Source organism: Rattus norvegicus, chromosome 4 (genome assembly GCF_036323735.1).
Source record: "Rattus norvegicus strain BN/NHsdMcwi chromosome 4, GRCr8, whole genome shotgun sequence".
In the NCBI taxonomy this organism is placed as follows: Eukaryota; Metazoa; Chordata; class Mammalia; order Rodentia; family Muridae; genus Rattus; species Rattus norvegicus.
This window is the reverse complement of record NC_086022.1, coordinates 154,677,910-154,696,324: the sequence shown is the minus strand read 5'-3', so window position 1 is coordinate 154,696,324 and position 18,415 is coordinate 154,677,910. Positions and strand designations below refer to the sequence as shown.

The 18,415-nt window shown below is 40.3% G+C and overlaps 1 protein-coding gene across 12 annotated transcripts in view; it reads left to right on the top strand.

The window, feature by feature from the left end:
- Erc1 (ELKS/RAB6-interacting/CAST family member 1) overlaps positions 1-18,415 on the top strand; it is a 292,052-nt gene that overhangs the window by 31,663 nt on the left and 241,974 nt on the right. The gene's annotated exons all lie outside the window — the stretch shown is intronic.

The following is an 18,415-nucleotide window of genomic DNA, read 5'->3' as shown; positions in this document are numbered from 1 at the left end:
GTGACTTATTAGATGTGAATATTATAATAGGAATGGTGTTAATATTGGGGAATTTACTCTGCTTCCTAGGAACGCTGAAGTAGAGGCTGGTGTGTGCTCATGCCCCTGAGTAGTAAGAAGGAGGAGAAGCTATTAGATGGCAGTGCTGTACGTAGCTGTTTTGTTCTCATTCAGATATTTTTTGTGTTTTGGCTTCAATAAATTATTTTCGTTAAAGGTAGGAAGTTTGAGAATCTCTGAAAATTCCTGAAAACATTTTATTAGGAAGTGTTTTTTTTTTTTTTTGTGGTAGATTTCTCCTAGTCTTTCATTTTAGTTAACAAGTACATTGGAATTTGTTTTGTTTGTATGATGAACTGGGAGGAAGTTTCTGAAGAAAAAAGAAATATTGCAGAAAATGTACTTTCAGCATGGAAACAACTTTGTATTAGAAATGTTCTGTTTTCCTCTACAAACAAAATTAGAAATGCTTTTATAAACTGACTTTGTATTGCTCTGTGCATCTCTAAAAATATTCCTATTTTTCTTTCTGAAATCAGAAAGTTAGTCCTTAATACAGATTAAATACTTCCACTTTTCTTTGTTATTTGCAGTAATGTTCATTGAAAGCTTCCTTTGGGTGTATTGGCTCAAGCCTTTAATCCCAGCAGAGGCAGAGACAGACGGGTCTCTGTGTGTTCAGTCTACAGAGTAAGTTCTAGGACAGCCAGAGCTATGCAGTGAGATTCAGAAAAACAAACAACACAGTTGAAAACCAAAACAATCCTTCTTTTGTGTCATCCCAGTCTATACCGAGGAGATCATGTTAGGCTTGGTTGTTTTAGCAGTTCGTGGAGAATATGGGATTGAGGTGCTTATGTACAGCTTAAGCATATACATATCGAGAACCTATAATAACTTGTTTTTGTCTCTAAAAGTTCTTTTCAGACTTATTTTTTACGTGTATTTGTCTTGAGTGATTTGCCTGCTGCATGCACATACATTTCTGGCCTTAGGAGACCCTGTGGGACCTGGCTTGCTTTGTATAATCAGTCATATACTGGTTTTTTTTGTCATGCTAGATCCTAAGTGAGAAAATTAAAAAAGCATGGGGGGAGGTTACAACGTGCGTGCCTAGTATTCATGATGGTCAGAAGACAGTGTGGGATCCCTTGGAACTGGAGAGAGGGATGGTTGTGAGCACCGTTTGGATGCTAGGAACTGAACCTGGGTCCCCTGCCAGAGCAACAAGGGCTTCAAATGCTGAGCCTTCCCTCCGGTCCTCAGCCCCTCCCTCCCTGAGGTGGTTTGAATATTCTTGGCCCTGGGAATGGCAGTATTAGGAGATGTGGCCTTGCTGGAGTAGGTGTGTCACTGTGGGCATGGGCTTTAATACCCTTGTCTAGCTGCCTGGAAATCAGTCTGCTAGCAGCTTTCAGATGAAGATGTAGAACCCTCAGCTCCTCCTGCACCGTGTCTGCCTGGATGCAGCCATGCTTCTGCCTTGATACAGGACTGAGCCTGTAAGCCAGCCCTAATTAGATGCTGTCCTTATAAGAGTTCTTGGTCATAGTGTCTATTCACAACAGTAAATAGCACTCCCCCCGTTTTTCTTTCTTTCTTTTTTTGGATTTATTTTATGTGTAGGAGTGTTTTGCCTGCATGTGTGCTTGTGTATGTACCATGTGCTTGCCTGGTGCCAGAATCCTCAGGAGCTAGAGTTCCAGTGTGGGTGCTAGGGATTGAACGCAGGTCCTCTGTTAGAGTGGCAAGAGCTCTAACCAATGAGCAACCGCTCCAGTCTCCTTGCGCCATCTTTTACTGTTTGTGGCTTCCACACATGACCTTTTTAGCTTTGTAACTGTCACACTGTGTCACTGTCTTAGATGAGTGTTAGGTACTAGATAGTCCTCCACAGTAGCAACTGTCAGCAGGAGACCCCGGTTTACTTGGAGAACTTTTTGTGGAACCTGATCTGCCTTATATAATCAGTCAGATACTGTTTTTTGTTTTGTGTCATGCTAGATCCTAAGTGGGAAAATTAAAAAAATAGGGTTTTATTAAAATAACATCCACAACAATAATATGCTAAATGTTAATATAAGCAATATTTGTAAAATTTCAAACTGTCTTGTTTGGCATGGCAGGAAGAACTGAGAATGCTTGTTTATTTCTTCAGTGTTTGGCAGTTTGTCTTTAAGTATATGAAGAAAATTGGGCCTCACACAAGAAATCAGAAAAAGCAGTGTCTAGATAATCGAGGGTTATTAATAAAATTCAGAATTCAATAAGTAATACAACTTATGGAAATATAGCTTGTGTATTATAAAATATTAAAATTTACTGAGTAGTGTACAACCATAACCATAATCCTAATCCAGGTTTTGGTGCTGGGAATGTAGCTCAGTGGTCAATGGTAAGGCATCATCTTGGCTTGGGCCCTGCCCTGCTGGAAACACTCCAACTGCACTAAACAGTTTTACTCTGTGCACCTGGCAGTTCAAATCTTAAACCATCATTGGCCAAGTAGGTTTCCATGCATTGTTTTGCTAAATGCTTTTGTTTGCCTTGTAGTTGAAATGATCTAAGGTTTTACTTATGTCAGAACTAGTTATATAGTGATGGTGACCTTGGAATTTGTCTTTTTAATGTTTTCTGTAAATTTAAATTAAAAAATTAAAACTGTTACTCTTATGGATGTGTGTATGATGTGTATGTGTAAGTTTGTGTGTATGTGTGCATATATGTATGATATGCAAAGGATTTTGTGGGTAGAGGGAGATATTCATTAAGGATTTCTGGACAGTGGAGATCTTTTAGCAATTAGAGAGTGTTGTAAAAGTCCAGAAACTAGAGAGGTCAGTATCTAGGGCTCTGAATATTGACACACAATAGACAGGAACACAATGTCATCTTCTCTAGGCCATTAAGCTTATAGAGTCCTTAGCCAGTGTTGAGTTAAGTCCATGACTGTATTTCTGTCAGTTATGTTAGTGAGATTCTCTTAGATCTCATATACTTGGAGTGCACTGCCCCAATTTAAGAATCATAAAGTGAGGTTGGCATTACTAATTGTGATAAGTTCATGGCTGTTGAAATTCTTTTTAGGGTTGTTGGCATAAAGATCAGCCTTTACATATAAAGTGCAATCTTATAAGTTTCACCGGCGAGCACAGACATGTCCATGCTGTGATATATGTGGAGGTCAGAGGACAGCTTCTTGTAGGTCATTTCGTTCCTTCTCTCATGTTTTGAGGGGGTGTCTCATGATTTTTGTCACTCTGTGCTGTGCTTTGTATGTATGCTTGCTTCGTATGTGGGCTTCCCATGGGTTCTCCTGTCTCTGCCTCTCATTTCACAGAGAGTGCTAAGATTCTACATACCACATCTACTGTCATTTTACATGGGTTCCAAACTCAGGTTGGTCAGACTTGCCCCCACAGGTACTTTTTACCTGCTGAGTCATCTCCCCGAACCTTACCAGTTCTTACGTGAGGACAGTACATTTTTAATTGTTGCAATAGTTAAAGGAAGCAGTAGTATGTGTAAAATTATGGGCAAGAGGCTGGACATGGTGTTGCATGCCTTTAATCCCAGCACTTGGGAGGCAGAGGCAAGTGGATTTCTGAGTTGGAGGCCAGCCTGGTCTACAGAGCAAGTTTCAGGATAGCCAGAGCTATCCACATAGTGAGACCCTGTCTCAAAAGAAAAGAAAAAAAAAATGTGGGCAAAACTGGCTGCCATAAATGTGCAATAGATGTTAGTTGACTGGAAAGTAAAACATTGCATGAATATAAATTTCATGTATTTTTCAAGTACAAATGTACCTTATAATCTGCTACTAGAAGGCAGTCAGTAGTGTGGGACTATAGGTCTTTTAGAAAGTGGGTCACAATGCATAATAAACATGGGAGACAACTAATGTGGATAGCAAATCAGTCTTAATATTCCTGGAGGAGCTACCAGGCGCGTTCAGTAGGGTAATTAGTCTGCAGGGTTTTCAGTTACAGTGATGTTCATTATTTAACATTTTTATTTCCATAATGAGTCATCTGTGAATTATAGAGTTCTTTCCCAAAAGGAATGTAATACTCTGGAAAAAATACTCTGAGTGTGTGTCATGTCCTAGTCCCCCCCACCTCCTCCTGTGGTAAGTAGTTTCTGGCTAGTCATTTAGGAACAAAATATTGCAAATAATTTTAACTGTGTGTTCTTGTGTGAAGAAAACTTAACCCTCTCAAGGCCGTGGAAATTTCTTTAGTGTAGTTGACATTCAGCACTTACGTTTACTTCCTCTGCCATTCTAAACTCCTACATTTTTGTACTGCCTTTCATTTTTTAATTTTTTTACAAAAATTTTGCTAAAATCTTGTATAAGTGCATATCATCAAAAGATACATTATGCTCACATCATTCCAAATATTTCATTTATATCAAAACTGATTTAATATCTGACATATCTTGATTTTTATGTGTCCACTGCAGTAGTTGTGTCCATGAAAATGTTCTTGTAATAGTGCTGTTGCTAGACGGTACTAATGACTGTGGTAGAGCACTGTGCACACAGAGCACTGGAGATACTTTCTGTTTTGGTGTGTGGTGTGTGGATGTATTCATGTATACCTACTTGCACGTGTGTGTGCTTTTTGTGAAGACCAGAGATTGAGAATGGTGTCTTTCTCAATTGTTCTCCACTTTATTTTTATTTATTTATTTTTGGTGGTTGGCACATGACCCAGTGCATGTGTAGTGCCAAGAGGACAAGTTGTAGGAATTGATTCTTTCCTTCTACCGTGTGGTTTCTGGGGATAAACTTAGGTTTTCAGGCTTGATGGCGCACACCCTTACCTGTTGAGTCATCTTTCTGGCCCTCCACCTCATTTTGTTGCAGCAAGGTCTTTTACTGGACCTAGACCTCCTCCCTTCGCCTCTCTGTCCCCTGAGCACTGGGATTCATTTGTCTGCTTTTGCCTGCTCTGCCCTTCTCTGCAGTCCCAGCTTTTTGTGAGTGCTTGGGATCTGGTGCTTGCCTGACAAGCACGTCAGCCCCTCTAGATGCTTTTCTATATATTCATTAACATTTTCTTTGAAATTATATAATTACATTTCCCCTTTCCTTCCTTCAGCCCTTCCCATGTCCCCTCTTTTTGCTCTCTATCAAAATCATGATCTCTTTCTTTAGTTCTCCATATATGCAACCTGCTTAGCCCAAACAATGTTCCCTATGTATATGATCTGAGCCGGCCACTTGTTATTGGATAACCAATTGGGGGCTCTTCCCTTATGAAGACCATTTTTATTATTTCCTATTTTATTATTTCCCCATTGTCTGTAGTTCTTTGTCAAGGACTGAGGCCCCACAAGATGTCCCGCTTTGATGGTCATGTCCATTGGTGTTGTCACTGTTTAGATCTCGTTTAGGTAGCCGTGTTGATGGGATCTCATGAGTGTGGGCACCCATGTTTGCATTTCACAGCAACTTCTGTTTGTCTGGCTTTTGCGATCTTTCTGCTCTCATTTTCTCAATAATCTCAGAGCCTGGGTTCAGGATTTGTGTCGTAGATCTCAGAGCCTGGGTTCAGGATTTGTGTCGTAGATCTCAGAGCCTGGGTTCAGGATTTGTTTCATAGATCTCAGAGCCTGGGTTCAGGATTTGTGTCGTAGATGTAGCAGTTGGGAAAAGGCACCACAAAATCTCTTGTTCTCTGCATTTTGATTGGTTGTGATTTGCTTTAGTAGTCTCATCTGTTTCAGAGGTAAGTTTCTGTGATGAGGAGTAAGAAGCACATTTAACCTGTGAGCATAAGGTCAAATATCTAGAATGTGACTAGGAATATTGCTGGTTTAGTAAAGTAGTGGTTGGTTATAGATCAACCTCCAAGATTTATGACCTTACCAACCCTGGATTGTTGGATAGGTTTCCAGTACCAGGAAGGCTTCCTCTTGGTGAGTGGGTATATTATTTCTAATCTTCACAGTAGTCCTGTAGATAAGTGATACTGTCTGTATTTATAGATGAAGGAACTGAAAATTTACAGAGGGACATGTGGATTTTGTATAAGCTTTATTTCTGGTTAATAATAGATATTTATCTGGCTACAAAGTGAACTACAGTGTGGTTTTGGTCTTTTTACCTAAGCACAACAGAGTGAAATGTAGATGTGTGTTTAAGATATTTATTAGGGCTGGAGATTTGGCCCAGTTGTTAAGAGCACTTTTGCTCTTACAAAGGCTCTGAGTTTGGTTCCTAGCACCTGCATGGTGGCTCACAACCATTCCTAACTCCAGTTTCAAGGGATATAATAATCTTGTCTGAATTCCACAGTTATTCAACACATGTGTAATCAACACACCCCTATGCAAAAATAAAATAAATTAAAACTTAGAATAATTGCTAAGAAAACTTTTAAAGAAAGTGTTCATTAAATTCAAGACTGCATTAAAAGTCATCCATATTTTAATTTTAGAAGAAATTCCAAGAGTAGAATTAGGAGTATGATGGGCTCTCCCTTCAGAAGAGGTTCATAGAGAGGGATTGAGAGGATGGGGACCTGTTGAGCTGTTGGCAGTGTAACTGGAGTAGCTTGTGTAGTTGGTCTCCATGGGCAGGGCTCACTGTCAGAGCGGTGCTCTCTCTCTTTTCTTAAGATTACATTTCTGTGCGTGTAGGTGCATGCACACTGGTGCAGGATCCCGCAGAGGCCACAGGAGTCGGGTTCTGCAGGAGTTTGAGTTACCAGAAGTTGTGAGCCATCGGATGTCGATACTTAACTTTGGTCTTCTGGAAGAACCATATATGCTCCTAACTGCTGAGTCGTCTCTCCAGCCCCACTTTATTTGTTTTAATTAGGCAGAAAGCATTAGATTAACAATTCCCAGACTTGATTTAAACATCTTTAAAAATGTACACTTACTTATCTTCTTCATATGCACATATGTACCATGGTGTGCATGTGGAAGCCAGAGGACACCTTTCTTCCATGTGTGTTACAGGACTCAAACTCAGGTCACCAAGCACATAAGCACACTTATTTAACAGGCCCATTCTCCGATTCAGAACATAATTATGTACAGCAATAAAAAGTTAAAAAGTAGGAAGGAGTGGGGGAAAATGATCAGAACTTCCAAATAGAAACATTTACTATTACTGTTATTTACAAAAGAAAAGATAATAGTATTAAAAAATTAGAATTGCATACAGGATGGTTCTTTGGAAGAAAGTAGCTTTTAATATGGTGTACAGGAAGATAGTGGCTCAGTGGGTAAAAGTGCTTGCTGCAAAGTTTGACAACTTAAGTCCATCTCTGGTGAAAAGAAAAGAATTGACTCCTACAAGTTTTCCTCAGACTCCAAAATGGATAGGGTGGCATGAATGAGTTGGCCTGCTCATTTGTGTGCTCACATGCTCTCTCTTGTTCCCCCCCTTTCTCCCCCTCCCTCCCTTCATCTACTTCTCTCCCTCCCTCCCTCCCTGCCTCCCTTCCCCTTTCTCTTATACACACACTAAATACATGTAACTAAAAATTACAGAGACAGTTTTCTGAGGGCTTGGTGGGAATTTGGTTGTGGACTAGCTAAGAAGCATTGATAAGTAATAGAAGTCCATCAGATTAGTCCCAGTGCCCACCCCATTAGGTGGGACGATTTGTACTTCCTGCAAACTAATTGGTTTCATGTTTAATTGGCTGAAAAAATCAAATTTGTGACATGAAGATTATATGAAAATTTAATGTTTCTAAAATTTTATTGGAACAATTGTACTTATTCATGCACTGTCTGTGCTCGCAGGGGAAGCTGGTAGAGTTTGTTTATCTGAGTGCCCATGACCTTTATAGAGCGTGCTATATAGACATGGTGTAGTGTTCACAAAGAAACAGGCTGTGTTTTTATGTTCTGTATGAGGTGCAGATAGAGTTAATTTACTATATATTGTTAATTACTATCTATTGTTAATTTACTATATAAAAATTATTATATATAAATGACATATAAAAGTAAACTGACTTTTAAGGCAGTCTTGCATTTAATGATACTTTTTTTTTGCATGACAATCACTTTTTTTTTTACTTGAGTATTTCTTATATACATTTCGAGTGTTATTCCCTTTCCCGGTTTCCGGGCAAACATCCCCCTCCCCCCCTCCTTATGGGTGTTCCCCTCCCCACCCTCCCCCCATTGCCGCCCTCCCCCCAACAGTCTAGTTCACTGGGGGTTCAGTCTTAGCAGGACCCAGGGCTTCCCCTTCCACTGGTGCTCTTACTAGGCTATTCATTGCTACCTATGAGGTCAGAGTCCAGGGTCAGTCCATGTATAGTCTTTAGGTAGTGGCTTAGTCCCTGGAAGCTCTGGTTGCTTGGCATTGTTGTACATATGGGGTCTCGAGCCCCTTCAAGCTCTTCCAGTTCTTTCTCTGATTCCTTCAACGGGGGTCCTATTCTCAGTTCAGTGGTTTGCTGCTGGCATTCGCCTCTGTATTTGCTGTATTCTGGCTGTGTCTCTAAGGAGCGATCTACATCCGGCTCCTGTCGGTCTGCACTTCTTTGCTTCATCCATCTTGTCTATATGGGTGGCTGTATATGTATGGGCCACATGTGGGGCAGGCTCTGAATGGGTGTTCCTTCAGTCTCTGTTTTAATCTTTGCCTCTCTATTCCCTGCCAAGGGTATTCTTGTTCCCCTTTTAAAGAAGGAGTGAAGCATTCACATTTTGATCATCCGTCTTGAGTTTCTTTTGTTCTAGGCATCTAGGGTAATTCAAGCATTTGGGCTAATAGCCACTTATCAATGAGTGCATACCATGTATGTCTTTCTGTGATTGGGTTAGCTCACTCAGGATGATATTTTCCAGTTCCAACCATTTGCCTACGAATTTCATAAAGTCATTGTTTTTGATAGCTGAGTAATATTCCATTGTGTAGATGTACCACATTTTCTGTATCCATTCCTCTGTTGAAGGGCATCTGGGTTCTTTCCAGCTTCTGGCTATTATAAATAAGGCTGCGATGAACATAGTGGAGCACGTGTCTTTTTTATATGTTGGGGCATCTTTAGGGTATATGCCCAAGAGAGGTATAGCTGGATCCTCAGGCAGTTCAATGTCCAATTTTCTGAGGAACCTCCAGATTGATTTCCAGAATGGTTGTACCAGTCTGCAACCCCACCAACAATGGAGGAGTGTTCCTCTTTCTCCGCATCCTCACCAGCATTTGCTGTCACCTGAGTTTTTGATCTTAGCCATTCTCACTGGCGTGAGGTGAAATCTCAGGGTTGTTTTGATTTGCATTTCCCTTATGACTAAAGATGTTGAACATTTCTTTAGGTGTTTCTCAGCCATTCGGCATTCCTCAGCTGTGAATTGTTTGTTTAGCTCTGAACCCCATTTTTGAATAGGGTTATTTGTCTCCCTGCGGTCTAACTTCTTGAGTTCTTTGTATATTTTGGATATAAGGCCTCTATCTGTTGTAGGATTGGTAAAGATCTTTTCCCAATCTGTTGGTTGCCGTTTTGTCCTAACCACAGTGTCCTTTGCCTTACAGAAGCTTTGCAGTTTTATGAGATCCCATTTGTCGATTCTTAATCTTAGAGCATAAGCCATTGGTGTTTTGTTCAGGAAATTTTTTCCAGTGCCCATGTGTTCCAGATGCTTCCCTAGTTTTTCTTCTATTAGTTTGAGTGTGTCTGGTTTGATGTGGAGGTCCTTGATCCACTTGGACTTAAGCTTTGTACAGGGTGATAAGCATGGATCGATCTGCATTCTTCTATATGTTGACCTCCAGTTGAACCAGCACCATTTGCTGAAAATGCTATCTTTTTTCCACTGGATGGTTTTGGCTCCTTTGTCAAAAATCAAGTGACCATAGGTGTGTGGGTTCATTTCTGGGTCTTCAATTCTATTCCATTGGTCTATCTGTCTGTCTCTGTACCAATACCATGCAGTTTTTATCACTATTGCTCTGTAATACTGCTTGAGTTCAGGGATAGTGATTCCCCCTGAAGTCCTTTTATTGTTGAGGATAGTTTTAGCTTTCCTGGGTTTTTTGTTATTCCAGATGAATTTGCAAATTGTTCTGTCTAACTCTTTGAAGAATTGGATTGGTATTTTGATGGGGATTGCATTGAATCTGTAGATCGCTTTTGGTAAAATGGCCATTTTTACTATATTAATCCTGCCAATCCATGAGCATGGGAGATCTTTCCATCTTCTGAGGTCTTCTTCAATTTCCTTCTTCAGTGTCTTGAAGTTCTTATTGTACAAATCTTTTACTTGCTTGGTTAAAGTCACACCGAGGTACTTTATATTATTTGGGTCTATTATGAAGGGTGTCGTTTCCCTAATTTCTTTCTTGGCTAGTTTCTCTTTTGTGTAGAGGAAGGCTACTGATTTATTTGAGTTAATTTTATACCCAGCCACTTTGCTGAAGTTGTTTATCAGCTTTCGTAGTTCTCTGGTGGAACTTTCGGGATCACTTAAATATACTATCATATCATCTGCAAATAGTGATATTTTGACTTCTTCTTTTCCGATCTGTATCCCCTTGACCTCCTTTTGTTGTCTGATTGCTCTGGCTAGAACTTCAAGAACTATATTGAATAAGTAGGGAGAGAGTGGGCAGCCTTGTCTAGTCCCTGATTTTAGTAGGATTGCTTCAAGTTTCTATCCATTTAGTTTGATGTTGGCTACTGGTTTGCTGTATATGGCTTTTACTATGTTTAGGTATGGGCCTTGAATTCCTAACTTTTCCAGGACTTTTATCATGAAGGGGTGTTGAATTTTGTCACATGCTTTCTCAGCATCTAATGAAGTGATCATGTGGTTTTTATCTTTCAGTTTGTTTATATAGTGGATTACGTTGCTGGGTTTTCATATATTAAACCATCCCTGCATGCCTGGGATGAAGCCTACTTGATCATGATGGATGATTGTTTTGATGTGCTCTTGGATTCGGTTTGCCAGAATTTTATTGAGTATTTTTGTGTTGATATTCATAAAGGAAATTGGTCTGAAGTTCTCTTTCTTTTTTGGGTCTTTGTGTGGTTTAGGTATAAGAGTAATTGTGGCTTCGTAGAAGGAATTCGGTAGTGATCCATCTGCTTCAATTTTGTGGAATAGTTTGGATAATATTGGTATGAGGTCTTCTATGAAGGCCTGATAGAATTCTGCACTAAACCCGTCTGGACCTGTGGCTCTTTTTGGTTGGGAGACCTTTAATGACTGCTTCTATTTCCTTAGGAGTTATGGGGTTGTTTAACTGGTTTATCTGTTCCTGATTTAACTTCGGTACCTGGTATCTGTCTAGGAAATTGTCCATTTCCTGCAGATTTTCAAGTTTTGTTGAATATAGGCTTTTATAGTAAGATCTGATGATTTTTGAATTTCCTCTGAATCTGTAGTTATGTCTCCCTTTTCATTTCTGATTTTGTTAATTTGGACACACTCTCTGTGTCCTCTCGTTAGTCTGGCTAAGGGGTTATCTATCTTGTTGATTTTCTCAAAGAACCAGCTTTTGGTTCTGTTGATTCTTTCTATGGTCCTTTTTGTTTCTACTTGGTTGATTTCAGCTCTGAGTTTGATTATTTCCTGCCTTCTACTCCTCCTGGGTGTATTTGCTTCTTTTTGTTCTAGAGCTTTTAGGTGTGCTGTCAAGCTGCTGACATATGCTCTTTCCTGTTTCTTTCTGCAGGCACTCAGCACTATGAGTTTTCCTCTTAGCACAGCTTTCATTGTGTCCCATAAGTTTGGGTATGTTGTACCTTCATTTTCATTAAATTCTAAAAAGTTTTTAATTTCTTTCTTTATTTCTTCCTTGATTAATGATACTTTTAAAAAATCAGTTTTTTGCAATAATATTTTAATGTTTTAGATTTATTCATTTTGGGTTTTTTTTGTGTTTGGGTGTGTTGATTGCATGTACATATGTATACCACATGTGTGTTGGGTACCTGTGAAGGTCAGACAAGATATTGGATCCCTTTGGTGGCAGCTGAGGCTAAGAGATAGTGTGCTGTCCAAGACGGCACTGCCAAATGCTCTAGTTGAGAGTCCGCTGTGTGCTGCCACAGTTCTCTGTGGTCATATTCCTCACTGGCTGCTTCAGAGAGGAGGAAGGTATCTCATACTGTAGTTGTTTACAGTTGCCACTGAAGAACTGAATTCAACATTCATTGCTTCATGATGTGCAAACACTTGGTTTATTTTTATTTAACTCTGGGTTTCCCAGAGTTTTGTTGATTGAGTTGAATTTGGTGATGTTCTACCTACTGCATTTTTGAACAATAAATACATAATTTCTGTATCACGAAAGACTTTTATATCACTGGGATAATAAATTATTGATTTGGAGGAAGGTTGTAAAAGTAATTTTAATCTACTGTAGTAATTGTTGTCTCCAAGGCTTTCTGCCTCAGTCTGTTAACCGAGGCCTAGTCCTGGAAGCTTCTAATCTTGGTACAATCCGCTCTAGGCCTAGAATGTTTTCAGACTAAGACTTGCTGCTGAATAAGCTCACCCTTTCTGCTTCTTTCTGGTCTCTGGCTGGCTGCTTCAACTCAGCTGCTCCAGCTCAAAGTCCTCCTGACTGTTGCAATGTGGCTTCTCTCTCGGCCTCTCCTAAATTGCTCTGCTTGGCCTCAAACTAATTCTGACAACCTGTTCTAATCTTCTGGCTCCCTTTCCTTCTCCGGCTCATTCTCTCTTCAACCTGTCTCTGTAAAACTGTCCTGGTAAAACTGCCTCCTCCCTCCTTTCTCTGCACGGCTCTCTCTTAAGCTTCTCATTCCTCTCTCTTTTCATGAGACTTGTGCATATCCTATTCTGTCAGATCTTTGTCTGCCACTCAATCAGACATCACTTTCAAACATGGGTGCTTCCTCCTTCAAACTAATTTAACTTCAATGTTTGAGATTAAAGGTGTGTGCTAAGGGTGTGTCTATTCCAGACAGGGACTAAGGGTCTGTGCCGAGGCCTGAGCCACACTACAGCTAGAAACAGTTTCTTTGTTTTTTTGTCAATCTTGGGGTTCATAGTGTGATTAAATATCCTGCAACAGAAGGTAACCTCTATTCCTCCTCATACATTAACATCTTTGTTTTATGATTATGTTTATACCTCTCTGTTGCTGTAAAATTATAAAAAATAATTGCTGTCTTTTACCCTGCACTAGATCCGGCACGCAGTGCCCCGAGATACCTGGTAGACATCTTCATCTCTGTCAGCAAAGCCTCTCACCTGCTCTGCTCCATCCCATATCACACTGCCTATGACTTCTCTCTGAGCCTGGCAGCAATCTCTCTACCCATCCAGTTCCCAAGGCAGGCTGCCACCATGCCAGACACACACATCCCAGTTCTGAGGTGGGCTAGCCTTAGCGTGTCTCCAGCCACCACATACTCTCTTCAACTAAAACTGCCACATGAAAGAACACACAGCACAATAACCTCTGATCCAATTGATAAGATATAATTGCCCACCTAAACATACAGATCCCTGTACACATCCGTCCCTTAAGAACTTTCATAACAACTATAAACGTGAAGAGAGGAGTCTTTTTTTTTTTGGTTCTTTTTTTCGGAGCTGGGGACGGAACCCAGGGCCTTGCGCTTCCTAGGTAAGCGCTCTACCACTGAGCTAAATCCCCAGCCCCGAGAGGAGTCTTAACAGCAGCCTCCATGTTCTCTTAGCCGCTTCTCCCTCTCCAGTCTCCTCTTCGCTAAAACTTTCCCCCCGCCCATCCTTCCTTCTCATCCAATGGCAGGCCTTGTTCTGTCTTGTACCTTTCTACAACTGCGTGATGCAACACCTCTCAAGTTATTATCTTAAACTAAAGATATGTATTGAAGTTCATACAGAAGTAACCAGAAAATAAAATTTTAATTGTGACTCTCTTTAATTAAAATTCTTGTTTTCATAGAGTAGGTGTGCTTTGTGTGCTAAGTCTGCAAGGAAGAGCTAGGTTACCAGTAACTGGGCATTTAGATGGAGCTATTCAAATAAATCTGTTTTCCTTTTTTTAAAAAACATATTTAATTAATTACTGGCTTATTGACTGATTTAGTTTGTGGGGTGTGTTTGTGTGTGTGTGTGTGTGTGTGTGTGTGTGTGTGTGTGTGTGTGTCTGTGTGGTGTACCACAGCCCTTGTGTGGAAATCAGAAGACAACTTAAGTATCAGTTCTTTTTTATCATTTGGAGCTTGGCACCACACTTTCCTATTCTCTGGGCCATCTTACCAGTCTACCTTTTCTTCTTTGAAAAATAAGGCTTTTAGGGGAGGGAGCTCTCAGGGAACAGATTTCAACAACTACTCTATGTTTACAAGTAACTTAGAAGATAGTGATTCATATTTTACAAAAATGTTTTTAAAAACTATTTTGGTGGGGTTGGGGATTTAGCTCAGTGGGCAAGCGCAAGGCCCTGGGTTCGGTCCCCAGCTCCGAAAAAAAAAAAAAACTATTTTGGTTTTTGGCATCTCACTCTATAGCCCAGGATGGTCTTTGAACTTGAAATCTTCCTGCCTCAACTTTTAGAGTACAGGATTACACATGTATGCCATTGTGCCTAGCTTAAAAAAAAGTGTTTAAAGGCATTTCTCTTACTTTCTAGATACCATAGACATTGTTGACTTAAATAAATAGAGGTCTGTGGACACTGGAGAGATGATTTCTAGCTTAGGATTTTACTGCTGTGAACAGACACCATGACCAAGGCACGTCTTATAAGGACAACAATTAATTGGGGCTGGCTTAGAGGTTCAGAGGTTCAGTCCAATATCATCAGGGTGTGAGCATTGCAGGGCCCAGGCAGGCATGGTGCTGGAGGAGCTGAGAGTTCTACATCTTCATATGAAGGCCGCTAGAAGACTGGCTCCCACATGATTAGGAGGGTGGTCTTATTGCCTACCTCACAGTGACACACTTTCTCAAGGCCACACCTCTTAATAGTGCTACTCCCTGGGCCAAGCGTATTCAAATCACCACAATGTTTTAGTGATGAAAAGCACTTACTACTTTTGCTACTTTTCCAAAGGACCTTGGTTTGGTTCTCAGCACCTATGTAGTGGCTATTCCTAACTCCAGTTCTAGGGTTTCCAACATTCTTTTCTGACCACAGTAGGCACCAGGCACACATGTGGTGCATATTCATGCATGTAGGCAAAATGCTAATGCACATACAAAAGAAATAGAATCTAATGGTTTTGCCTTTTCTATATTAAAGTATACTGTAGTTTGAGATTTAAAAGTGATAGGAATTAGGGTAGGGGTGGGGTATGGGAAAGAAGAGTGTTGCAGGTATAAGGCTAATCTGGGATTGGTAGTGAGAACTCAGCCAGTGAGGGATATATAACAAGACCCTGTCCCAAAAAGCAAAAACAAAAAGAGCAGCAGCAACTAATGTTCATTTTAATGCCAATGATTTTACCTTTTTAAGGCTGAAAACCCAAAGAAGGACTTAGGTGTAGATGAAGGTGGGGCTGTTGAGATAGCGTGAGTGACATTGGATTTTTGGGTTGTAGCTTCATCTTGTATCTTCCTTTTTGGGAAGTTAATTTATTAAACAATTTTGAAAAATTTAGAACTTGCTTGCAGGCTTGAAATACAATATATGTAGAAAATTTATGAGAAGAAATTGAGTTTATTAGTGTTGGCTGATTTCTGATTTTATGTGTGTGTGTGTGTGTGTGTGTGTGTGTGTGTGTGTGTGTGTGTGTGTGTGTGTGTGTGTTTTTAGGCCTCACACTTTAGCTCAAGTTGGTCCTAAACTCAACATAATCCTTTTGCCTCTGCATTTGGGTGCTGACATCGTAGGTTTGAGTCATCATGCTCAACTCTGACCATTCCCTCCCTCTCCTTCTGCTTCTAGGAATTACTCTCTTCAATAGTCAGGGTGACTTTGTTGCTTTTCCTCTTGTTCATTCCATTCATAATGTAGCATGAATAAATTTGAAAACTGTTGGCCATTACAACACACAGTACAATTAAAACCTAAAACTTGATTGCCTAGATTGAGGTGGCATGTTACTGTTCTTGTGACAGATGGTTTCCCCATGCTCCTTCCTTTGCTCCTGTGTTTTTTTTTTTTTTTTTTTTTTTCTTTTTCTGGAGAATAAATCCCATGTGTTCCCCATTTTGGCTCTAGTTGTGTTCTGCCCACTCACGGCTTCAGAGGAACTCTAATGTGGATGTACTAGCTGCTGGCATTAGATCAGGAAGTGGTTACACAGTGAGGCTCCTATGCCAAGTGCTCAGTTATCAGAAAAATCATAGCTTCATAAAATTAAACAGTCACACCGAATAAAGCTAAATTTTATTCTTTATAGAATACACTTTAAAAAAATCTTACTTTAATGCATCTGTATGTAGGTGTGTGCCCATGAGTGCAGGTGTCTGTGGTGGCCAGAGGTGTCAGGTCCCTCTGGAGCTGGAGTTATAGGTGGTTGGGAGCCTGTATGGGAGTTGTATGGGTGTCGGGAACTGACTCTGTTTGGTTCTAGGGAGAGCAGTACCAGCTCTAAGTGCAGCAGCAGCCCTAGCTTCAGGGTGTATTTTAAAAACTGTTGTTACACTTGTAGTTTGTGTGTTTGCATGCACACATGCCAGCGTGTGGGCGTGGATAGTAAGGACAGCTCCTTCCACCATGGAGACTGAACTCAGGCTGCCAGCTTGGGAATAGGTGTCTTTACCGCTGAGCCTTCCTGCAGGGCACTTAGCCTATGCTTTCAGTTGGTGGTCCACACTAGGTATTTGTAGTGCATGTATATTACAAAACAGGCTTTTAAAATCTGAACCACGTAATCGGGAATGTATAGAGAGTTGTGCTGTAGTGTGTTTGTTAGGGTGCCGAATGAATAGACCTAATTGTACTGAGTATATAATCATACATTTTTTTGGGGGGGTGATCTTGTGTGGTTTAGGGTGACCTTCTACTGTAGTCTTCTTGCCTAAGCCTTCTGAATGTTGGGATACAGGTGTATACCACCATGTCCGCCATGACAGAAATTTAGTTCACAGAGGCTTAATTGTAGTAATTGAACCTGTGATATATAGTATTGAATTTTATATTTGATCTGTTATAACACTGAATACATAAGGATTTGCCAGACTTTCAAGTTGGGCCAATAAGTGATTGCTACTGCTGCTGCTGCCACCACTGCCTCTCCTCCTGTTTTTTTCCCTTGTTTACAATTTACATTATTTATTTATTTAAAAATTATTTATTTACATTCCAGCCATTGTCCCACTCGTATCCCCCTCCCATAGTTCCTTATCCCATTCTTCTTCCTCCTTATCTCTGAAAGGGTGTTCTTCCCCATCCCCAAGCATCCCCCTTCCCTGGGGCCTCAAGTCTCAGGATTAGGCACATCTTCGCCCACTGAGGCCAGACTAGGCAGTCCTCTGTTGTATGTGTGCTGACAAAGCCAAGAGCTGGTTCTCTGAGAAAACCAGTAAGATAGACTTTAGCCAAGCTAACCAAAGGGCACAGAGACAGAGTCCACATTAACAAAGTCAATATCGAAAAGGGAGACATAACAACAGAAACTGAGGGAATTCAAAAAACCATCAGAACTTACTATAACAGCCTATATTCAACAAAACTGGAAAATTATGATTTTCTAGACAGATGCTGTGTACCAAAGTTAAGTCAAGATCAGTCAAACCATCTAAACAGTCCCATCATCCCTAAGGAAATAGAAATAGTCATTAAAAACCTCTCAACCAAGAGAAGCCAGGGCCAGGTGGTTTAAGTGCAGAATTCTACCAGACCGTCAAAATACAACACCCCTTTATGTTAAAAGTCTTGGAGAGGTCAGGAATTCATGGCACCAAAACATAAGTAATATATAGCAAACCAACAGCTAACAGCAAATTAAATGGAGAGAAATGTGAAGCAATCTCACTAAAGTCAGGGACAAGACAAGGCTGCCCACTCTCTCCCTACCTATTCAGTATAGTACTTGACGTTATAGTCAGAGCAATTAGACACTCCTGTTTTTTTTTTTTTTTTGGTTTTGTTTTTTGTTTTTTTTTTTTAGATTTTATTTATTTATTTATTTTTTAAATGTATGCAAGTACACTGTAGCTGTTTTCAGACACCAGAAGAGGACATTGGATCCCATTACAGATGGTTGTGAGCCACCATGTAGTTGCTAGGAATTGAACTCAGGACCTCTGGAAGAGCAGCCAGTGCTTTTAACCGCTGAGCCATCTCTCCAGCCCCGACACTCCTGTTTTTAAATTTAATTTTATTTACTTATTATTTCACACAGGATATCTCTATATAGCCTTAGTTGTCTTGGAGAGCCACCAGCCTCTGCCTCCTAAGTGTTGGGATTAAAGGCTTGTGTCACCATACCTGCCCTGTCATTCTTTTTCTTCTTTTCTATTGCTTTGTAGAAAGATCATGACCAAGAGAATTTATAAAGCATTTAATATGGAGCTTACCGGG